At 38.1% G+C, this 25,712-nt stretch overlaps 1 pseudogene; it reads right to left on the bottom strand.

The window, feature by feature from the left end:
• Positions 1-854: 854 nt before the first annotated feature.
• The window catches only part of LOC102906203 (small ribosomal subunit protein eS8 pseudogene), a 32,636-nt pseudogene continuing 7,778 nt past the window's right edge, over positions 855-25,712 (bottom strand).

The following is a 25,712-nucleotide window of genomic DNA, read 5'->3' as shown; positions in this document are numbered from 1 at the left end:
CTTCAGGTAAACCCAGCTGGTGGAAGTCTGCTCAAATCTCATGGTTGACTCTTAAGGAATTTTGTAGCTTGAATTTTCCTGCCTTGCCCACAGTCAGGACAAATCTTTGTCACCCACCAGTCCCACAGCCGCTCAGACCCAACCAAGTAAACACAGAAACTTATATTGCTTACAAACTGTATGGCTGTGGCAGGCTTCTTGCTAACTGTTATTATAGCTTAAATTAATCTATTGCCATAAATCTATACCTTGCCATGCAGCTCGTGGCTTACCGGCATCGTTTCATGCTGCTTGTCAGGGTGGCTGCTGGCAGTGACTACTTCTGCCTTCCTGTTCTTTTATTTCTCCTCTGTTAGTCCTGTCTATACTTCCCGCCTAGCCCTGGCGAGTCAGTGTTTTATTTTTTGACCAATCAGAGAAATTTGACATACAGACCATCCCACACCACAGCCAAGTGCAGACCATCTCAGACACCTGCATTTAGGCCCGTGGTCCTAACCATCCTCTATGCGAACCTGCTGGATAAAGCCACGAGGAAACCGAGAACGGGCTCCCACAGCACATACAGAACATCCCCACAGCAGAATATAATAAAAATGTTTACATGGTCAAGTAGTATTTGAGCAGGTATTCAACCCAGTAGCATATTACTTCTTTCCTGCTCTGTCATTCAGTGTGTCTTGACTAAAATCAGCTCTGTCTGAACAGCTAAGTATTACAATCAATCCACATGATTCTATTAAATGGGTAACAGAATTTATTTATTTATTTATTTATTTATTTATTTATTTATTTATTTATTTATTTATTTATAGAACAATAAACACCTTTATACATGAGCTATGAATGATGCTTTATTTGCCTTCCTGGGCTTTGATCTTCCTCAGATAGAACTCCAGCTCCTCGCCTTCTAGCACATAGCCATCTGCTCTGCCACACTGGCCTGGTCTTGAGGTGATACAGGCAAGAAGCTGCTGGAACTGCTCCTCCAGAAGAATGCTGATTTTGGTGTTCTTTTTCCTTTCATCATATTTCTTTTGGGTTTTCTTTGATCATTTTTTTGTTTAATATTTCTTCCTCTTCAGGAGTCAACTTGGCCCCCTTCTTGCAGCCCAGGGGCAGCGCACAGTGAGACTCATACCACTGTCGGTATGGTGTGCTGTCAATAAGCACAATGCAGTTCTTCACCAGGGCCTTGATGTGGACCAGCTCGTTATGAGATGCACTGTAGACAACCTCAATGATCCTTGTTTTCCAAGTACAACACTCAGAGCCCCAGGAAAAGTTCTCCACATCCAATCTTAGGGCACAGTACTTCTTATTGCGTCCTTGGACTCAGACTGTGTGTATATGCGAGGGCCAATCTTCGTGTTGGCAGCAGGCCATCCCACCTCATATTTCCGTTTCTTGTGGTAGGGCTTTCTCTTACCCCCAGTCTTGCGGCGCTTGTGCCAGTATTTATTAAAATATAAATTAAGGAAATAAACTCACAAATAAAGAACGGAGTAGACATCTGAAGTCGTCCTCTGATCTGACCAGGAGCAAATCCACCTTCCAGAGAGGAGCAGGGAGAAGGGACATGTGACTCTTTTTCCTTCCCATAGAAGAAGTCACATACAATAGAAGGGAGCACTGCCTCCTTTAGGTCCTATAGCCCAAGGTTGTGGGTGCAGCAAATACCACTACAGCTAAGTTCACCTATCTCTAAGGTTTTGCCACCTTTAGAATTAGAGGGACCCTCAGAAGTTTTGCCACCTTTAAAATTAGATGTGGCCTAAAATGTGGCTTTTGGAACTTCTGGCTTTTTTAGTTTGACTTGACTTGAGTGATAGGAGACCTGAGACTGTATGTTATTTTCTTTTGACAAGATGCCGTGATAATCTTTCTTATTGTAAATGTCTGACTAAAGGTTTCCATTATACTCCCATATGCATTTATAGATTAATATCATGCTCCTTATAGTTTTATTTTTGTGCTTTTATAAGGCTTAAGACTTAGTCATTCTTTCAGGACGTATTTGTGCATCATTCACAGAGTACTAGACATTGGGAAAGGCTCTGGTTAAGGGTGAATAAAAGTTGGGTATGGTTCTATGAACTTTACAATCTTGAAGGAAATAATCCTTGGGGCATCATGATGGGAGCTTACTCCAGTTCAAAATAGAAGGAAGTCTAGGAAGGAAGTGCATCTTAGACATGATTGAGGTATGAGCAAGAAGAGGCTGATGAAGGGCTGGGAGGATCTGACCTGGAGGAACTCTACAAGGCTACCAGGACAAGTTGATTATAGTTGACAAATGAGGAAATTGAGACCCTTGGGAAACTTGAGGCCCAAAGCTACTACTCAAGGTCATATTGGTAAAGTAACAGAGTTTAAGGGAAAATCCAGATATTTTTGTTTTATGAGTCATCTATGCAAATAACCCTCTTTAAGATTAAATAGGATTTAATTGCATTTGCATTACATTAAAAGATACCTCCTGGCTAACTCAGTTGGAGCTGATTATAGTATCAGGAGTAGGACACCTGGGGACAACACACCTTCTGGGACAAAATCTGATGAGTGTGTCTATCAAGTCTTTATATTGAAATTCCCTTTTCTTGCATTAGTTTTTGCTGTCTCTGTCAGAATCATGAACTATTGGCAAAACCCAAATTAATCTCCAGAAGCCAAAATATTCTTGTACTGACCTTGAGGAGGACACAGCTTCCCAGAAAGTGCCCAGCTTCACATTCTTATATATCAGCATATTTATTATTTCAGTATAATGGCCATTAATCCACAGAAAGGTGTCCCTAATGATGAGTGAGTTTCTAGGTGATAGAAATTGATAATGAGAATATGCATGAGAAAGTAAAGCCGATGATTCCAAAGGAAACATTCAGGAGCTGTGGCAAAATTTCTTTACAAATAATTCCAGAATTGTAGACAATAAATGTTGCTTCTGCTTTGGGTCTCTGAAGCATAATGGAATGAGAGCTGTACTTGTGGGTATTGGAAGTTGGCTTTGGCTCAGATTATCCTTGGATCGAGAGAATGCTCAGTGCTTCTCTGCGTTGTTGCAGCAGCAGATGTGCATGTATAGTAAGCTCTAGGTTGGAGCAGTTGTGGGAAAGTATAGACTCTCAACTGTTAAATTCATTGTGCAGAGAAGTTTTATGCTGGAAGGAAAGTGAGAACAGGGTTCCTTTCATGAAAACCTGATCGTTGCGTTGTCAGTGGAATAACTGGTCAAAAGATTAAGGTATTAAAATATCCCCATCTCTCTTTTTACCCCTCTAAATAAAACCACCCTGACCTTCACATAGCATTCTCTGAGTTCTTGCTAGGACATTTCCTAAGTGCTTGAAGTTTGAGAAATTGCTGAAGACTTCAGCTTCCCATTCATGATTTAAAATGAGTACATTTCATGTCTGTATCACTTTAAAATCTTTAAAGGTCCTGATATATGCCAAAGTATGATCTTAAAGCAGAATGGATGATATTCGTCCTCCAGGGATTGTATGAGAAGAGGGATCTTGGATGCCTTCATTCTCCAAAACAGAAAGCTCTGAATTTTATGACTCAAACAACCCAATGGCTTTATCACATTAAGTGAATAATCATAGTAAACTTATATGGGGGGGGTGTCAAGAAACCTAGGCTTCAGCTGTAGCTTTCTCCACAGATTAACACTTTCATCCTGTGAAAGGATCAGGTCTGTCAGAGACAGGGAAGAAAGTAAGGAAAGAGAGGCAAGAAGTGATGCTATATGGGGAATACCTTTTCATATAGAGGTGTCCAGGGAGTGTCTTGAGAGATGAGATGGGGTCAGGCAGAAGTATACAGTGTCTTATGAGGAGTTCAACCTTGGTCTTCTACAAAATGTGTTCTCACTAAAGATGTGGCAACAAAGTGGCAGCATGATCAAAGCAAAAACAAAAAGAAACAAAGAACACTTTCAGTATGGAGGGACATGTCTGTTGTGATAAACTCTGAGGTCTAACAGATGAACTAGGAAACTCTAGCTCTGGTGAGAGATGCTGAGATCCCTGAGTAGATTATATAGGAGACAGTGTGCATAGATGTTTCATGGTGATAGTGCATGGTCAATGGAGTGCTTTTCCTGGAAAGAAGAACTCTAGTCTGAGACAGTCAGTCTACAATATTCATATTTGTTTTAGGAAGGAAGTAAAGGATATTGGTTTAGAACTCAGGTTGGCATAAAAACCCCTAATTTGACTCTTGGCTTTAAATGTGTGAAACTAGGAAATTGTGTCTGCTCTTAGTCTCAGATTTTTCATCTATAACATGGGAAAGGCAACAATAGCAGTCATAGGATTGTTCCTAGAAGGCTGGTGAAATAGTATAGAAATGTCATTAGCACATTCAAAATGACCAATAAATGTTACATGTATTTATTAATCATTAAAAATAATTAATTTATTATTGAAATTACAATCTTGAATTGTTTTTATGAGATGACAGAACTAATGGTTTGGATGTTATGACACCTACCTTCTACTTTGTTTCTGCCCTTTTTGTGTGTGAAGTTTTGGGTCTTGGAAGCCTTTGTCCCCAAGTTACAAGTAGCCTGGGTCCAGCCATTTGCTGTTCCCTGGAGCAGCACTTAAGGTTTTTCCAGGAAAAGATTCTGATTGACCCCCTGTGGCCAGATGGTCACTTTTGGGATAATCAGTTTGTGCCAGAGACTGGATAGTGAGGTCAAGTGCTCTTTCTTACCTCATACTCAGAGTATAAGAAAAATAAAACGTCTGGAGACATTTGCAGGGCTAAATGTGTACTTTATTATACAGATTATTTTTCATTTGCCATGATGCATATATCTACTTTGACTGAACTTTCCTTGCTGAACACAGAGACAATGAAAGGATGTCTTCTTTTCTCTACCTTACTACTGGCATTATCCAATGTTTTCATTATAGGGTCACTTGGCCACATGCCATCCTGATACTTGAACTGCCTCAGTCTGTGCATGCTGTCCCTGTCTGAGCCAACCATTCTGCTACCACTCCTGATTTGGGGCAGAGCTGTGAATGAACACATTTTCAAATACTATCAATATTTTATGAATTTCCATCCACTTACTTTAATGGGGAACTGTAAAAGCATTTAACCATATTACACCCCATCTCTCAAACACTGCATTATTCCAACAGAGCTGTTTTATTAGAGTCAACCCTCAGGGTAGCTGGGAATGCTTATTTTCCCTTTTACTAGTCCATCTGCATATCTGTGAATCTTTTTTTGTCTGTCTACCTACTTATCTCAAATCTATGTATACTTTCCAAATAAAATTGTTTCATAGCCTTGGTAAGGCATGTACACATATCTGGATATGTACACATATTTTCATCTGCATACTAACTAGTACATTGAGAATTGATACATCTCTTAACCTTGCTTGACTGGACTCAAGCTTTTAAAAGACTTTTTGATTTTACAATCTGCCCTTGGGTTTACACCTGCACAATTCCCTCCCTTGTCTTGTGGGAAAAACATTCTCAGGAAAGCATATTACCTTAAGTTTGAATAGCTGAAATTAATGGTCAAGTGACCAGGCATTGAATTCAGGCAGATTTTCCTCCACTTACTTTATGACATTGAACAAATCACCTTCACAGAGTCACCTCTACAGACGGGGCTTCCAGTGTGATGAAGATCCAAGAAGAGACATATGAAAGTGCCTACTGAACTGCCTGCACAGCACAGAGATGCTAAGCAAAGCATGATTCTTAAAACTAAAGAATCGAGAGTCTTTTCCCTACCAAACTCCTGGATGTCTGGGACTTCCAGGTTTTAAGATGCAGTTCTTCTTCTCCTGACCCAATAGTGGACGAAGTCATGTAGGACTGCACCTCACTCACCTTCTCTGGGAGTATCTCAGTTTCCCCAGGCTGTGTGTGGGACCTTTCTCTGAGCTCCTCCATTGCCATCCACACTGTTCCCCACCGCACAGCATTTATCACACTCATGCAACTGCCTTTCCATGTCAAGCTCTTGTTGGGAAGAGCTGAAGTCTTAGTCCCTGTCACAGCTAAGATCCTTTAGGATCTGAGCCATACCAACCTCATCTCTCAGGGCTTATTATCACCTCCTCTTTTCTATTCATTGAGTTCAGCCATTTTCCTCATCACTTACTCTGGGGGGAGACAAGATTCTTACCACTGTGTTTGTAATACTTTAGTTTCTCCTTACATCATCCTGTAAAATACAGACTAATATGAACCCCCTCCCTTGTACGAATAAAGGCATCAAAGCTCTAAAACTAGAAAAATGTACCACATAAAGTCCTCAACCTGTATGGAGCAGAGCTCAGCTTCAAATGCTGTTGTCCTCATTCTGGAGTCTGAGCACATTAGTGCCACTCTCCGCTCCTTGTATATTTCTGGCTCTATAACTTCATTAGAAAATAACTGATCTGTGTTCAGCTGTTCTTATCCACATCGCATTTAAGGTCAACTACTTGCCTAAAACATGCCACCAAATCCTTCTCCCTATAATGACATTTTGCTTTGACAACTTAGCTTCACTTGTCTTCCTCAGTTGGAACCCATTCCACAATACCCTCATCTATGCTCATTCTAAGTTGGCCCTTAGCTGGGTATATCAAGGTCTGCTTGCTTGCCATTTTGTCAATTACACCTGAGGGTAGTGGTGCTTCTGGGGGCAGTGCTTATGCCTGTTCCTCTGAGTGTTGGATACTGATGTTCATGTCATTGTGTGAAGTCCATGTCCATTTGCATATTAGTTGGCATATATCAAATCTCAAAATTTTATTTTTCTATGGTTTCTCCACAAATTGTGTATGAAAGTCTCTATCTTTAATAGCAGGGTCATAGCATAGACCACAAACTAAAGTGCCATTTTACTAAACTGTATAAGTGATTAGGGCAAAAGTGATTCATTGTCATGTGAATTCTCAGAAACTGAGTGTGAGTGAGTCCTAGATATTCGAAGCCAAGTTGGTACCTCTAAAATATCTTACAGTAATACTTTAGTGTTTCATTGATAATCTCTTTGGAAGTGTTTGGAGATCAAACTGTGTTCATAAGGAATAGAGTGAAATAGGGGAACAAAATCTAGGTTTCAAGTCAAAATAATCTGGACCCACATGGCTCCTTGGCGCTTAGGAGATCTTTGGGAAGAGGCATCGGTATACAAAGTTTATGGTCACAAATGTTAGATATTTCCTGTTCCCTTGGATATAAGTGATAGGCTCTATGGGGAAGATTGTGAGTCTGATCATACAGACAAGTCCCTGGACCTAGCAGCATTCTCGGCCAAGATGCCGGTACATAAGAATCCATAGTGGAAGGGGAATTTGGGTTAACACACATGTCATAGTATATCCATGTAGGCTCCTTCCAGAAAACTGAAGCCCAGAGAATGTCTCACTTTACCATACAGGCTAGAAACTTCCAGGCTTCCTGGAGAGGCGGCATTAAGTTTATTCTCCTTAATACATTTGATTATATGTGTAAGCAAAATTCTAAAGCAATTTATCTGAAGAAAGTTCTCAAGTAGACTGTATCAAGTGTTATAGGAAGAAACTAGGATGTCAAAGACAAGTTCTGGAGACATGTGGACTTGAAACAGTCAAATATGTTTAACAAAGAGAGACAGATTCTAGTTGGTGGACAGAGTCAGAAACAGAACTTACTTGGGGAACATTCTGACTATCGAGTCAGGTTCACAGACAAGCTTCACAGAGTGGTATCCTCCAGGAAATTCTTGATCTTTTGAGTTGTTGGGTAAGGAAAGCTTGGTTGGAGCTGCTTTTATTCATTATAATGGCTCCTAATAGCCACCTCAGTGTATCTGGGGATGCCACATTTAAGCTACAATCCCATCTTCATCTCTAAGCTCTTCTTTCTTTAGCATAAGAGTAAAAAATCATTTATTACAAAAAAATGAAATCCACTGGGAAGCCCCAGGAGGTGCCTGCATTCCTCCCCTCCCTATCTCCAGCAAAACCTTTCTCCATGCAGACAGAAAACATTTCAGCCCTATGTCAGCCTCCTGTCACTCTGTCGGCCTGTGTCTCCATGCTGACATGATAACTGAGGATATGAGACAGACAGCATTTGTCTTGTGTTGGAGGTTTTGTAGTAGAATCACAGCCAATGATAAAGGAGACAGGCTATGGCTAGGGAACCAGGAAGCTGTAATCCTGGGAAGAGGATTCCTCTTTTTTCCATACTTTGCCCCAGAGCCTTCCTGGTCTGAGAAATGCATTTCATTGCTTGAAGAGTCTCCAGCTTAAAAAAATATCCATGGACCTGACAGTTTTCAGTAAAATATCTCAGTTGTTTCAATTCAACATACATTTACTGAGATGATCCATCTTGGTACCATGCAAAAGTATTACATGCTAAGATCCTTAATATTATAATGGAGAAGAGAAAGAGTAGGAAGAAGAGGAAAGAGAGAAGGAAAAGTGAATGAAGAGGAGCAAGCAGGGGAAGGTTGGGCAGGGGAGGAGGAAGAGAAGGAAGAAAAGGAGGAAGACCTTCATCATATGCTGGGTTCCTGTGGTTATTACTGTAAATTTGCATTTAATCATCTCAGTAATGCAATGAGCAAGATATTAACAGGCCCCTGTTAATAAGTCCCTAGTTGAATAAACGTATCTCAGAGAGATGAAATAAGATGCCAAGCTTACAGCATAAAGGTTTTTAATTCTTACTTATGACTCTTTTGGTCTCATGCTTCTACTGTTCCCTTCAGTAGATGGTGATGATAGATAGATAGATAGAGAGATAGATAGATAGATAGATAGATGTAGATATATGTGTAAGATGCAATGATATATATATGTATATATATATATATATATATATATATATATATATATATATATATATATAAAATGTATCTGCAGATAGATAGATGTGTAGTATCCCCTGAGCTACAAAGGCTCTTGAGTCTATAGCAGGGCTTGGGATGGGATACAGGGTCTCATTAATGCTTTGCAAACACTAGTACTAAGGTAAGTCCCTACCACTAAGATAAACTCTTTGTTTTATTTTTGTATTTATTGAACATTTATATCATTTAAAAGATACTTTTAGTTAGTATTTTATTATTTAGTTTTATTTTTTCCTTTTATTGAAAATAGATTCTTTTTTTTCATACAATACATCCTGATTACAGTTTCCTCTCTCTACTCCTTCCAGTTTGTCCCCATCTCTCCTTCCCTTTAGATTCACTTCCTTCCTATTTCTCATTAGAAAGAACACGATTCTAAGAGATAACAACCAAACACGACAAATAAAATAAAAGAAAAAAATCATATTGAGGCCGGACAAGGCAACTCAAAAGAAGGAAAAGACCCCAAGAGCAAGCACAAGAATCAGAGACACACTCACTCACACACTCAGGAGTCTCACAAAAATTCTAAACTGAAAGGTGTAATATGTATGTAGAGAACCTGGTGAAGTCCCCAGTAAGCCCCGTGCTTTCTACTTCAGTCTCTGTGAGTTCCTATGAGCCTTACTCAGCTGATTATAGGGCCCTGTTCTGCTGGTGTAAGAGGCCCTCTGGTTCTTACACTTTCTGCCTCTTTTTCCAAGGGGTTTCTTGAACTCTTAGAGGGATTTGGAGACATCTATTTAGAGCTGTATGCTCAAGGATTCTAGCTCTATAGGTGTAATATGAGCCTCTTCATCTGTTCCCACATGCTGCAGAAGGAAGCTTCTCTGCTAAATAAAGCACTCATCTATCAGTATGGCAGAATATCATAAGGAGTCATCTTATTGATTTTTTTTTTTTTAAGATGAGTAGTGTTTGGTTTTACCATAGGTCTCTGGGCTATCTAGTCTCTCGTTCTTGGTCACCCAAGCAGTGTGGTGTATGGGTTCCATTTCGTGGAGTGTACTTTAAGATGAATCAGACAATGGTTGGTTACTCCTACAAGTTCTGTGCCACATTGCCCAGGAATATCTTGCAGACAGGACAGAGTGTAAGTAAAAAGTTTCGTGGGTGGGTTGTTGCTTACAATTCTTTTGGTAGCTGTAGAGCCACTTCATACACCAAAGACACTAGAATGTAGTGATGTCTTCATACAAATGTTCTTTTTTTATTATCATTGTTGTTGCTGTCATTGTACTTTGCTCTTTTTCATTGCTCCCAGTCCCCTGCTTCTCTGAACCTACTGCATACTTCTGTGGCTGGCTCTCTTCCCCCATATTAGCTCTTCCTCTTTTCATACCATGGGTATTCAATTACCCTATTATCACCCACTCCTGATTCTTTTAGAACCCTTTTCCCCTCCCATAGCTCTCTTTGAACTTTGATATCAGATGATATATATATATATATATATATATATATATATATATATATATATACTGTGTATGTATGAAAAAAAGTATTTGGGTTTGGCTCATTTTGCTTCACATAATGATCTTTTTTCCAGTTCTATCTTTTTCCTGTATATTTCTTAAAGTACGTATTCTTTGGTACTTTCATACATAAATACAATGAATTTATAATATATCCTCAGATGCTCCGGAACTGCCCTTCACAATCTCTTCTCTTCCTTTTACAATCTGTAGCACAGTGAGTCCAATTAGTCCTGGCAATATAGAAATAGCTACTGGAGCATAGCAATGAACCATAGCCCACATGACTGAAGAAAATAAACTCTCCCCAATGTTGGCCATTATCTGCTAGTGGCTCCTCAGCTAAGAGAAGCAATGTCCTCTACATTTTGGAATGTGACTGGATGGTCTTCTAAAATTCTTTTTCAGATAACCACAGTGACTATAAGTTCATGAGTAATATGGCTCTGCCATATTCAGATGATATTACTTCACAGCAATCTTCCTTGACCTTGGCTCTTACAGTCTTCCCCCTACCCCTAATTTCCACGTTGTCCTCTGAGTTCTGGAGAGAAGGTATTGTAATACACAGGTTCCATTTAGGGATTTAGGGATGAGCACTCATATCCATTATTCACCACACTTTAATATGTTATGATTTTGTTTTTTTATTGTTGAATAAAATTCTATTACATATGTGGGCCACATTTTCTTCATGGATTTTTCTATCAGATATCTAGACTTGTTCCGTTTCTCATCTGTTGTGAATAGTCCATCAACAAACATGAATGTGCAAAGCGTATGTGAGCCATTTTTGCTTCTAGTCCTTGAAGTATGAATGCAGTGGTGTAACTGCGTCACATGATAGTTTTACTTGTGGTTTTTGATGGAAAATTCTCACTAATTTGCATAGTAATTTTACCAGTTCACATTACCACTAGGTATATAAGAGTTACTTTTTGTACATATTCTTTCCGATTTCTAGTGTTGTTTATTTAATGATAATCATTCTGACTAGGGTTAGATGGAAACTCAACATAATTTAATTTGCATTTCCTTAATCCAGATCCCTGGTGATGGATGAGAAGCAGAAGCCTAATTCTAAAGGGAAGACAAATAACCCTGGTGAAAAGGCACCGAAAGTACAACCCTTAGTTCCAGCCCTAGTCACTTACAGTTCTCAAATCTAAAATCCTAGAACACTCTCTCCTTTTTATGTTCCTGCACTAAAAGTTTGTTTTAAACAGTCAGTTCCCTCTCTAGACAGTATCCTGACACGACTCTCTAAGTCATAAACAGTAATAGGATATTATTCCTTCCCACTGTCAAACTGTCTGCCCAAGGAATCACTGTCACTAATACATAGATTTTCTTCTGCCTCTGGTAAGAACAGGGCAAAGGTCTTCTCTAGGGAAAGCCACAACAATTAGTTATTCAATACCAAATGGTTATCTCTGAAAACATATAAATATAAATAGCACTACATGAATTAAGCAAATTATATTTATGTATATGGATTATTCTTAACAACTAAAGAAAAAGAGGCCATAAACTTGAAAGTGAGCAATAGAGAGATACATGGAGAGGCTTGAGGAAGGAAAAGGAAGGGGATATAATTTTATTAATCTGAAAATATTTTAAAAACTAGAACTGCATTAGAACTCCTTGTTTTATGCCCACAAATTATGATACTTTTCACTTTTCTGATACTTGGAATCCATATATGCAATATGAAATAATGGTGTCTGTGGTGGGTAGTTGTAGTAAAGATTAAAAGAGATAATTTACAGAAGTGAACATAATTAACAAATGATTTTTTATTTTATGCCAAGCCTTTTGATGCTATCTCATTGGATCTCTGAAAAGACACTGTTTTTTTTCTTTCTTTCTTATTTTCCAAGTTAGAAAACAGTGGTTTAAAGACAGTAAGTAATTTGTGCAGTGAAGTTAACAAATGGTGTTGTAGGACTTGACCTTAGTGCAGTCTAAACTCTAAATCTAATTTACATAGACAAGTTGAAGTTCATTGGTCTATAGATTCGTTTAAGATATGTCTCAACATTACCAATGATGGTATATCCTCCTTCATGTTCATACCACATTGCCTTCCTTCTCAGGAAGAACTACTAGAGAATCTATGACACAATGTTGATCTATATAAGAACATTTCATTAAACATAGTGTGTTGTGTGGAAATCGCTCCAGTATCCTCTTCTGGCTGGTGAACATAAAACAATTATAAGAATCCTGTATGAAATTAGAGTCTTTTTTAGTGTCTGTGAATTTTCCTAAACCCATCTCTCATAGTAGAGTAAGTTCAAGTACAAAAGATGCTTTTTTGAAAGAAGTAGGTTAATACCAATTAACAAGTCCAGCTAGGAGTTGAGACCTTAACCTGTTCACAGACAAACTGTGATTTCATGTCACCTGACACATGCATAATTGCACACACCAGGAAGCATTCATGAATGCACAATCACAATAAATGTGTGCTTAATTATGAGTCACCATGCATATATGCTTAATTACACATCTCGCTACCTGCAGGATTAATTGCATGTCATATTACATGTACACAATCAGAAAAGGAGACGTTTGACATTAAAAGAGCTAAGAGAACATAAAGGAGCAATCTTTAAACAGTTGCATAATGTGTATGCTTTATTTACTTGCTACAGAAGGAATCAAACATTAATTTCTACTCAATCAATCAAGAGACACTTATTGAACCAGCCTTGTCAATTTTACTTTCATTGTATCTACTACATCTAGCCTTTCCTTTCTATTTTCATGATCGCTAATTTCATCTCTGTCCTGACAGTCTGAGGCAATGGGGACAACACTGGTTACAGATGTCCTAATACTGCACTCTGCCCTAGGCTACTACTGATCTCACCTGCAGAGGCACCTAAAAGATATATTGGTTACTTCTGATTCTTTTACTCTATGCTAAGAACCAGGGGAGCTTTAAAGAACTTGTATCTGGTCATCCCAGCTCCTCCTAGTTTATGACATTCAAATGACATTGTTTCTCTGTTCAGAATGAAGCCTGTTATTCTAAGACTGAACTTCAAGTCTCTATATCCTGGCACCTTCCCACCTCCTCTGCTTCTTTCCCATTTACATCCTTTAGATATCACCCTCAATAAAGTCCAGTGGTCACCATTCTCCTCTCTCCTTCTACAGACCCAATTCTTCCTGACAGTTGGTTGGCACATACTTATCATTTTTATGAAGTAGCTTCTTTTTACTTATCTAATAAAACCCTACCTAACATCTCATTTAAAATTTTCTCTCCCAAGAAATCTAGGATCACATTGTGTCCCAATACTAGTCTCTGAACTTTCCTACATAAGATATCATCACAATGTACTTGTGGCTGGAGAAGTAGCTTTGTGGTTAAGATCACTTACTTCTCTAGCAGAAGACCTGGGTTTATTTCCCAGAACATACATGGTGGTTTACAACATTCTGTAACTCCAGTTCCAGAGGATCCAATATTTCTTCTGACCTTCAGAAAAACACATAATCATGAAAGTAAAATAAATTTAAGAGAAAGAAATTATCACAATATCCTATTTAGAACCTCTCATGTGATGTATTCAGTCAATACCTTTCTCACTCACACTGTTCCAGGAGAATGTTTGGATGTAGTGCACATTCACTGTATCCTCATGACTTAGTGATGTGGGGGACATTGAGGGGGCTCAACCAGAGATGATACAGCTACAATATACAATGTGACACATAAATCTGAGGCTCAAGGAACACTGTGGAAAAACAATCAAGAGAAAGGGGACAAGGATTCCTGCTTCAAGATGGTGTCTTCTAGACATGGCAGAGAAGCCATGAAATCTCCACAATATGGCTACCTTAGCAGAATCTGCATGATGACAATAATAATTGACATGTGAAAGTGGATGTGGAAAGCTTTTCAAGCCTGGACAAAGAACTACAGGCAATCAATGTCTCCTAAGAGATATAGAGTCAGCTTTCTTCAGGAACAAGCCCCATGATAGATTATCTAGTTCAAGTTAGCCAACCCTAAACATACGTACATATGAGCAAAACTATGGAATCAGTAGGTGGTGTGTGTGTGAGTGTGTGTGTGTGTGTGTGTGTGTGTGTGTGTGTGTGTGTGTGTGTGTAAAATAATAAAAGAAAATGTCATTAATTTGAGAGGGAGTACAGTGAACATGAGATAAATTGAAGGGAGAAAGGGATGAGTGAAATAATGTAAATACAATACTCATGTATGAAATTCTCATAGTTAGAGCTGGGGTTATATTCAAGAAATATAGGCACAGGATGCCTGGTAAACTAGTTTTCTAATCAAGAATAACATCAAGTTTGTAGGATAAGTACATCCTGTGTGTCACCTAGGGGTGTGATCTAGTAAAACTTTTCCCATCCACTTTTGCATCCCCTACTTACCTAAAATAAAAATGAACAGAATATCATTTATTTTTCCAAGAAATTCTTTATTTGGATGCTCATTACTTAATGATTTAATGACTAAATGGATGGATAAATAAATTGTTTACACATAGATTCAGAAGAACTTGGTCCCAATTCCCCACTGGTTCCTGTTTTACATTTAATAATTAATCATCATCATAAATATCATATATATATGTGTGTGTGTGTGTGTGTGTGTGTGTGTGTGTGTGTGTGTGTGTGTGTGCTCTTGTAATTTTGACATGAAATGATAGAAAGCATAGGCCAGGTATATTTCTAGAACTGTGTAATAGCCTAAATTCCCCCATCAACATCATCCAAATCAACCTGCCTTCCTTCCTTCCTTCATTCCTTCCTTCCTTTTCTCTTGTCTCTCTCCCTCTCTCTCTCTCTCCTCTTTCGTTCCTCCTTTCTTTATCTATAATCTATTCCTATCTACTATTTATATGTATATATGTATATATATATATAATGTTATCTATGTACTATCTATCTACCTACCACCTATCTACCACTTATATATCTCTTTATATCTACCATCTGTTCTTCATCATATATCTCTATCTATCATCTGACTTTATATTATTATTTATCTATTATGAAGCTATCATCTATCTCTTTGCTACTTATTAAATAACTTTTTTGATACAAAACTTTACTATGTTGCTTAATGTTACCTCAAACTCTCTATGTCCTCTAGACTCATCTCAGACTCATGATCATCTTGTATCATCCTCTCATCTCCAGGGCTTTCTGGCGTGCACCACAATGCCAAATATATCATCTTCCAAATTGTAAGTCTTTCTTTCTCGTGAACAAGAAGAATTTTAGATTTTTAAATGTTTCCTTTTTCTACATGCCTCTATGTTGTTAGTAATCTGATACTTTCATATCATAGATATAACAGTCAGGACTGGGGCTGATATTTAATGCTAATATTTAAAAAATCAAAATCAATGCCAAAAATCCATGATGAATAAAATATTAGAAGTTTAAATAAAAACAGAATCAGTATTACTGATTTTTTCTTTTGCCTCAGGCTCCAATATGACTTGGCACAGAAAATTTTATATAAACTTTTGATGTTTTACTCATCATGGGCTTACTTGAATTGATTGTGTTCTTTTAAAGTATTAAATTAGTATGCTATTTGTCTTGATTACTGAATGTTTTGGCATTCCCTTCCATTGTGCTCCCAAGACAAGTGCCTCTCTGATCTCATTCTAGTCTCAGGCGTGATAAAACAAGGACAACTTTTGGAAAGAAGTGTACAGTAGAAGTGTAAGATTGAAATATTCAGAGCACAAAGGACCAAATGAAAGAATAGTTTATGCTGAGCACAAAGAGGAATGGAGATGTTTTTAACCAAGAGACTAAAAAAAAATCTAACTTGGTATTTCCAGTGTTATTCTGGCTATTGGTCTGGTGCAGAAAATAAGTTTCAAGAATTATTAGGCGTGTCTATGGAAGGAAATTAATGGAACTTAGACAAGTGTGAGATGAGAAAGAGGGAAGAAGTTACTTTTGGAAGGAACATAGCCAATGCAAACACAAAATTGTGCTGGCTGGAAGGGGAACTCATTCCTCTCATTCTTCTTTACTTCTTGGCTATTCAGGAACTGATCAGCTTATCATATCTTTTTGTGAAAGAGCAGAAAAGAAAGAAACACAGAGGGAGGGCATGTTAGCTTCAATAACTAGGATGGTAACTACACGAATGTGCCCTGATTTATTTGCAGACCTTCTAGGCATTTCCCAATGCCTACATAAATTAGTTCCTAAGAGATCCATACTTAATATCATACACATTGTTCCCTGAATCATATGTTCCCAGAGGTGGGTCAACAAATCATATTTCAGAAATGATGTTGAGAAAAATGTGTTATTGACACTCTCCTGTGGTATTTTTATTTCAAAAAGAAATGTGTTTAGGATACCTTCATTTAATTAAAACTCATCAAAGACACTTATGAAAACAAATATCAATAGTGCAGAGTCCCCAATCCATGAGGACTCAAATTTAGCTTTCAACCAAAACTCAACATGGACTCATGGTATGGTCTTGAATACACTACAGGGTTTCACTGTGCTTTGGGCTCACCTTTGGGAGGAAGATGGCAGCATTATGAATGAGGGTGTGCAGGCAGACTTTTCTTTCCCACCAACCAGTTCCCAAATCATGACATAGAGACTTATTATTAATTATAAATGCCATATTCTATAGGTCTTTGCAGTGTTTGAAAATCACCTATCTAGCTAAAATATATCTCTGTATGACTTTGAAAATATACCTAACATGACAAGTTGAAAATTGTAGATGACTATTAACCTGGGTCTATTATCATAAATAGCCTTTAAAGACTAAAGCTTTACATAATGTTGTTTTTTTTAAATGAGCTACACAGGTACAATACCTTAAAAAAGAATAGAAACACATATACAGTATAAAAAAGTAACCTTAAATTTGTATTGATATATAAAAATCCATACTAATGTAAAATATTTCAGACTAGTGTAGCTGAAGTGTTCCTGGTCCTGCCTGACCCATGGTCAGGACAAATCTCTCTCACCTGCCAGTCCCACAGCCACTCGGACCCAAGCGAACACACAGAGACTTATATTACTTTTAAACTGTATGGCCGTGTGGCTCAGGCTTCTTCCTATCTAGTTTTTTTTTTTTTTATCTTAAATTGACCCATTTCTATAAATCTATACTTTGCTATGTGGCTCATGGCTTACTGGTACTTTACGTCCTGCTTTTCATGGCAGTGGCTGGCAGAGTCTCTCACTCAGCTTTCCCACCTATACTTCCTGCCTGACTACAGGCCAATCAACACTTTATTTATTAACCAACCAGAGCAACACATTCAAAGCATATTTAACATCCCACAGCAGACCAGTGGTTGTTTATCTCAATATTTCTACACTATATACACCCCTTTTTTTCCTTCAGAGAGAGATCCTGTGTTTACCTTTTTTCTTGACCATGACCAGTAAGAATTTGTAAACAACTCCTCTAAATTATGACAAATATCTATAACCTATCAAATGACCAAAAGTCACCCACCCCATCTCTTAGGAATGTGGCTGTCCTCTTTTCTAGAATACTTCTGTTGTCTCTCTGTGTGTAGGTACTGGCATCTTTGGGGGATCCTATGAAAATTCAGATAATGGTCAAGTTCCGGTAGAGTTGGCTGTATTTTTTATTGTTCAGTCTCTGTCCAGTGGGAAAAAGCAAGGCTTATCTAAAGTCCTGGCTGGAGTAGTCTGTGAGGCTGGAGGATCTCAGCCAGCAGCAGTCTTGAAGAACTATGCATGCAGAACTATGAGAAAATTGCAACAAAGGCATTCTGAGAGGATAGATTACCTGTGCCATCCATTTTCATTTGTGTATGATTCTCTTGCCCTGAAAAACATAAACTTTCAAACATAACATACATTATCTGCACTGATACAGGTATGTAATGTGTGATGGGTACACGTCAGTTAAAGATTTTTTTTTTGTATGTTTGAGCAAGTAAAAGGCATCTGTCAACTTTATGACTGTTTGGACTGTATAATAAAACTGTAATATAAATCTCTATCCATGCCATATGAAAGGGTGGCATGTAATAATATCATGAAGACTCTGTTGCCAGAAAGAATGATCATGTCTCATCTCATCTCAGAGCTGTACTCATGTCAAGGGATCAACTTACATGTCATCTGTTCTGTAGTTATTTTTTACTTCCTCCCCCTTGTCTGAGACAAGATACTCAGGAGGTCTCCCCAGGCCAAATCTGGTCTCTATTAATCTGGAAGAAATCCACAGCCTTTCATTTCCTGTGGAAACAAAAGCATAACCTCTCTCCCAATGCAAAATATTGTCCAACTTCCATTTTTGAAGTTAATATATTTTAATATATACAGGTTGGTTTATTTTAGCAGTTTCAATAACCCAATGTCTCTCAGTACCTACTGTTTTTTCACATTAACATTTAAAAATTCAAAGTTAACAAGATAAAAATATAGGATCCAGACTTCCTGTGTATTTTTCATCCTTAGGTAGCTTATTTTTTATTACTTTACTTTGTCTTTAAAGACTTTATTATTTTTCAACTATTTTTTATGGTTGTCTATAACCAAGATTTTTCTTAAGCCTAAATACATTGTTAAACACACTGTAACTTATCTAGAGTTTTTTTCCCCCTCTGAACCTGCTTTACTAAGTATCTGTAATCTTTTTGGTCTGCATGAGCAAAACCTTGAACCCACCACATGGCCTATTTCATGGCACACTGGCGATTCAAGCATGAAAGCGGCTCCCCATACGAGTCTCTGTACTGCAGCCTGCAGGGAAGACATATGAGACTAGGAAGCTGTGTTTGGCTCTGTTTTTGTGTGTTTAGAATCTTTTTTTAAGTTTACTCAGTCCTTATGTGAATATATGTGGCTAGACATTGAGCAACATTTGTAGGCAGATTTTTCTGTTCCTCTTGCTGACTCCCAATTGACCACGCAGGAGTTCCTTATTAATTAGGAAACTTCAATTGATAGCTTAGGCTTGTTTTTTACCTGGTTCTTATAACTTAAATGAACCCATATTACTTATTTACCCTCTGCCATGTGGCAGTAACTTCTTTCAGCACAGCATGTTCATCTCCTGCTTCTGCTGCATCTCTTGTGACACTTAGATTCCTCTCTTCTTCTTCCCAACATCCTCTCTGTCTGGCTGTCCCACCCAATCTCTTCCTGCACAGCTATAGGCCAATCAGCTCTTTATTAGACAATAAGAGTAATATATACTTATAATGTACAAAGATTGTTCCACAGCAAGGATGGACTTTGGTATTTTGAGCATTATACTGGTACTCTCCAGGTATATGATCTTGGACAAGTTATTTAGCCTTTTAGAATTGTATTACCACCCCTTTACTGACAAACACAGAAGATTATTACCTTTCTTGCAGTGTTGTAATGGGATGAAAAGTGGTTAATGTCTTTCAAGTGTTTGAAACTTACTAAGTGTTTAATATGTATTACCTGAGCTTTCCCTCTAATGGTTAATGGACTTCAGCAACAAAAAATAATGTGTCCCAACCAGAGTAGATTACAATTATGTTTTTAAGCTGGAAAAAGAAAACTAAGTGCAATTTCATGCCAAGATATGCTGATACAATGAATATTCTGGAGATAACTTTATAATTGTGTATACAGAATGCCAAGATTCAAAATGAGAGTATATCTCTTTGAGATAGACTCATTCAATGCAATTGGAATATCATATATGAAAATGTGGCCTTAATTTGTGACTTAGTATACTTAGACTGTGCCTTGTAAAAATAATTTTTCTATCAATAATCTTTTTTCATAATTTTGATGATGAGAGAAGCAAGGCACAAATATAGACCATTGCATATTATAGTCTTAAATAGGCACCACAAGAATAGGGATGCTTATTAAGCCTCTATTATTTCTTGGTTATTACACTTAATTATTCCTTGAATATGTATGGTAATTTGAATCTCAAGTCAAAATACACATAGTCCCAAACTGCTATCTCATACAACTTTCAATATGAAAACTTTCCCCGCTTCAGTTAAATGGCATGCAGGCTTGCTTCCTGTGTGTTGCATGGTGATTGAACAAGGGGTCATGTGAAAACATCTTAGCTGATTTTCTCATGTACAGTAAAGATTCAATAGATATTATGACTATCATTGTTATAATAGAGTATTTTTAACTAAGAGTTTGCTAATTTCATTTCTCTTCATCATGTAAAGGGTCTGAATTTCAACACCATGACTTTCATTGTAACTTCTGCTACAGATATTCTTTTAAAAGGTATGAAATATAATTAATATTTTTATATACATGCATGTATACAACTGATCTCTAGCTGAACAGAAAAGCAATTTATTTCATAGAAATCTATCCAAACTAATTTTTTGCTAGTCTCTGAGGTTTTTTTAAACTTTTCATTGCTTCTGTGGGTTTTCTTATAAAATATTTGAATTTGATTCCAATGTTTCATCCTTTGGAATGTGGTAGAAGTGCTTCTCTCCATCCTATTATTAGCAGGAATGTGCTCCATGATTAAAAATCCATTTTTATGTCAACAAAAGTAAAATTGTATAAGAAAGGCCATCTGATATATGGTAATTGAACAAGTCACATTTATTTTCAAAGACAAATCTAAATTTAAGAAGCATAAGGATACATACAAAAGAATAAGATATGTATGTAATTTGGACGCTGCTCCTTACTCTGAATGAACTTGGGAAGTCATGGACATTTTTAGGTTTCTGTGTTTTCCTTGGTAATACAGAAGTAGTAGCCAGTATTAAGAACTTAATAATTTCAATTTTAAACACTAAATTCTGAGTGGTACATTTTGAAATATTAATCCTGAGCTTCACCAATTATTACGAAATTATTCTCAGCCCTTACTAATCTATGTATTTGTAAGTTGTGTATTGAAGTAATCTAATTTTCCCCCATTATGGGGTTATTAGATAGGAGACCCCAGGTATGATATGGCTCAATTTTAGGACATGATTTGGTTGACTTTCTCCTTATGTCCCTTTTGGACATTGAAGCAAAAGCAAACTAAAACAACCTGGGAGAGTACAGAGCCACACAAGGTTGTCTCTACATGCATCCTTCTCCTGAGTTCTGATTCAAGTGGTCCTAGATAGGCCGGCTGAATCTGAAGGTGATCTTAGTTTGGAATTCTTTGGGCTATAATCATTGTTGATTTTATTAGTAGTCAAATGAACAGAGAAATCCACTTGGATATCATATAGGTCTCTAGCCTTGAATTAGTGCTTGGTAAGTGCATGTGTGAATTGGTCAAAAAGAGAGATGTCTCGACCAGGTATATAGATGTTTCTTAAACTCCAGATGAGAAAATGAAAAAAAAAAATCTAAATCTGCATAACAATAAGTAGGAAATATACAAATGAAATTTTACAAAATGTCTAAACTCCTATACTTTAATTAAAAATCTAACTTAAAAGCATATTATCATGTATTGTGAACATGATATACATCATATAGTCCAGATATTATGGTTATAAGATCTAGATGTAGGAGGGGACTGGACCTGCCTGGACTGAGTCTATCAGGTCGATCTGAGTCCTCAGGGGAGGCCTTGCTCTGGAGGAGGTGGGAATGGAGGGTGGGCTGGGGGGAAGGGGAGGGGGTAGGAAGGGGGGAGAACAAGGGAATCTGTGGCTGTTATGTAGAACTGAATGGTATTGTAAAATAAAAAAAAATTAAAAAAAGATAATCTGAGAGGTACTGTGGAAAGAATAGTGGGTAAGTATGATCAAAATACATTATATGAAATTCTTAAGGAATTAACGTATTGTAAAATATAATACAGTATTGCTTGTAACTGTTTTGTACAATTTAATAAATTTACTAAACTTAAAAAAAAAAGATGTAGATGTATTATCCAGAGGGCCTACCTAGTCCAGTACCATGGGGGCTCCTCAGCTATTGGCCCACAGTTCATGTGTTTCTACTAGTTTTGTCAGGGACCAAACATGAACCATGGAAAAGTACTAGCTAGGCCAGAGAAAAAGCCACAGGCCCTAAACCAGATGCCCCAAAACATAAAGAACAGGTCAGGTAGGTCAGGTAGCATAGCAACAGAACAATGGGCCCTGACCAGTGACTTTATCACCTAGCAGCCTCAGGACTTGCACGCCCCCCCCGCCCCTTCACCTGCATGTACAGCACGTCGTGTACCCCTTCCCTCCTTCTCTTGTATAATATTAGAAGGACCAGCCTTAATATTATACATCCCAGGGGCTCAGGAGAGAGAACTACTAACGGCGAGGACTATTATCAGGAAATATAATCTCAGCACACCGAGTTCTATAGTCCACTTGCTTTAATTCCTCTGGCATAACGTCCTTTATACACAGCTTCAGTTCTGTTCTCATGTCTAGCTCCTTTCTTGCCTGATTTCTCTCTATATTTATCTACTGTGCCCTCTATGTTCTATCTTAATTCCTTCATCTAGTTCTGTCCCTTCTAGGTTCTCATCTATCTAGTTCTTTCCCCTATCAGCTCCTCTCCCGTCTCCTTCTCTCTCATCTGGCTCTTCCTCATCTTCCATCTCGTTCCTCTAGTCCTCTCTTTTAGCTCTTCAATCTAGTTCTTCCCCATCTCAGTTCGTTCCTCTCAAGTTCTTACCCATCTAGTTCTTCCATTCTCTTCTCTCTTCTCTGTCCTCTGCTTTACAGTTATATATCTCCCCAAAATCACAATCCTCCCCTCCACCCAGGACACTCAGCCTGAACTTCCTCAGGCAGTGATTGTCCGCTATCAGGATCAAATGGAGGGTTGATAAGAATTACAAAGAGGGGCACTAGTTGTTAATTACCATTTGTGACCCAAAGGGGAAGTGACTAATGAATTAACTAAAGGCTAAATATGGGTAATATCTAAGAAGAGGGATCTTATGTGCACAACTATAATCTTAAATGTGTTTGGTAAAGGATGTTAAAAATCTATAAGTTGCTAGGTCAATGGGAAAAAATAAAACTGTCTTCTTTTTTCCTGTGGCTCCTATCTGTCCAAGCTGTCTGCCGTTTTTCTGCAGGGTGGGGGAAAGTGTGCTCAGTCTCTAGGCAACCTGTGTACAGCTAGATGCCCCTGGTGATAGTTAAAGGGAGATCTGGAATTGGAGGTAAGATTTGGGAAAGGAGGAAGTTAAGTTTAATTAGCACATCCACCAGGCCTTCTCAAACAGGTAGCCTGTTCTTAGAGAGTACAGAGGTATCTCTGATAAGGTACTTTCCTCCATCCGGTGATGGACCTGGCTGGATGCTACCAATAATGATAATTACAGGGAGGCTTGAACTGGGAGTTCTGGCTGAGCATAGCTGTTAGCACAGAAGGTTATCTAAATATTCCTAGAAGTGGTTAGGTAAGTAGTTAGAGGTCTATAAAGTTAGTAAGGCTGTAAGAAAGGAGGGATCTGAGCTAAATTGTGTAAAGCTATTACTTAATGTCTACCTGACCTAGGCGGTGTCCCCTTGTGGAATTTACCTTAAGTCAGGAGACTCGCCTGTGGGTTGTTATCACTGTTAATCCTCGGAAATTGGGTGACCACCTGGGTGATGTCTCCTTTAGTCCTTGAAAGTGGCTAGGGGAGATATCTGATTCCAGAGAAAGCCTTTCCTGAGGCTGTTCTCCAAATGCCTGGAATGTGTATGTCTAGAGAGTGATCAGTCCACATTGTTAGCCCTTCTTAGGGAAAAATCAATTGGGAAAACTATGAAGGCACACATGATTTTCATAACAGAAGACAGCTGATATATAACAAGCCAAGTAACACCAAAAACTCCTTGGGATTTGGCTTCCTCTGGAGGAATTCCCTGATTCCTCCAGGTAGTGACTTTGCCATAACTAGCTGAGTTCTTATGATATTCCTGCGGCCCGCAGCATCCTTCCTGCCCCCTCCCATGCTATATAAGCTAAGCCTTGCTGAGGAGAATAAAATTTGCAGCTTGATCAGAACACTGTCTTGCTGTCTTCTTTCGTGTCTCCCCTTCCCTTTCATTCTCTCCCGCAGGTGGGTCTCCCCCATTGAGACCCTGCTAGCTAGGGCAAGTTTGGCTAGTTGTTTAGCTTGAACTGTATAAGGGGGGCCCAGGCAGTGAAGTTGGGACCTGTCCCCAGTGCATGGGCCAGCTTTTTGGAGCCTAGTGCCTATGATGGGACACTTTGTGCATCCTTGATACAGGGAGGAGATACTTGGACCTGCCTCAACTGAATGTACCAGGCTCTGCTGACTCCCCTTAAGAGACCTTGCCTTGGAGGAGGTGGGAATGGGGGGATGAGTTGGATGGGAAGCCTAGGAGGCAGGAGGAGGGAGGACAAGGAAATCTGTGGTTGGTATGTAAAATGAATAGGAAATCTCTTAATAAAAACAAGACAAAAAAAAAAAAAAGAATGGAGCAGACAGAGGAGGAACATGATGAAAAGCACCAAGCTGATAAAATCAGAAAGAAAGAAAAAAACTAGATGTATAGCATCTCCCTGAGCACAAGATGAGTCTAAGATGAAAGCTGTCTGAGTAAACTCTACAGTGTTTCAAACTTACAACAATAACACATTTGATGTCTGAAAGAAGTAAATTTGGATATTAGTTGGAAAACAGTCATACACTCAAATATTGACTTTAAACATAGAGCCATAGGCTTTCTTGGTTTTCTTATTGTAACATGCAAGCTTCCACCATAAGCTGGTATTAACATCTAAACTATTTACTATAGCCTTGACACATAGTGATGCTGTTACCATATAATGTCCAGAATGGTATAACTAGGCACAATGCACTTTACAATAGCCAAATGGATCTGAGGAATTGTCTTCTGGATTGGAGCACAAAATGTTGAGAGATGAGTAGACAAAATGAATCATGTTCACAAGTGAGCAATGCACAGAAGAGTGTATAATAACAATTCATAGAGCAAGAATGGATGGGAAAGTACAGATAAGGAAAGTTGCTACACGATGGGTACTAAAGCAAAACCAAAGAGGAGAAATAAGTTTGAATGTCCTAAAGCAAGCACAGGAGGGTGACTGTAGTCAACAATAATTTGTGGAAGTTTATAAAGAAATGGAAGAGCAGTGTGAAGACAAACATAAAGAAATGATAAAGCAGCATTAGGACATAAAATGCTAATGACCCTGATATGATACTTATACACTGAATCCATTATTTAAGTATCACATTGGACTCTAAATATGTGAAATTATTGTATGCCAATTCAAAAAAAATAAACAAAAATAAGTCAAGAGAAGATGAGGGCTAGTTCATAGAACCAGGAATATGATGAACTTTGAATGATTGTCAAACATATGGAACTGAACTAAGATTGTTTGCTCTTGGGAAGCCAAAAGTGTAAATAAGTAATCAAAACCAGCTGA

The sequence above is a fragment of the Peromyscus maniculatus genome, chromosome 2 (assembly GCF_049852395.1).
Source record: "Peromyscus maniculatus bairdii isolate BWxNUB_F1_BW_parent chromosome 2, HU_Pman_BW_mat_3.1, whole genome shotgun sequence".
Taxonomy (NCBI): Eukaryota; Metazoa; Chordata; class Mammalia; order Rodentia; family Cricetidae; genus Peromyscus; species Peromyscus maniculatus.
This window is presented reverse-complemented; position numbering and strand designations above follow the sequence as displayed.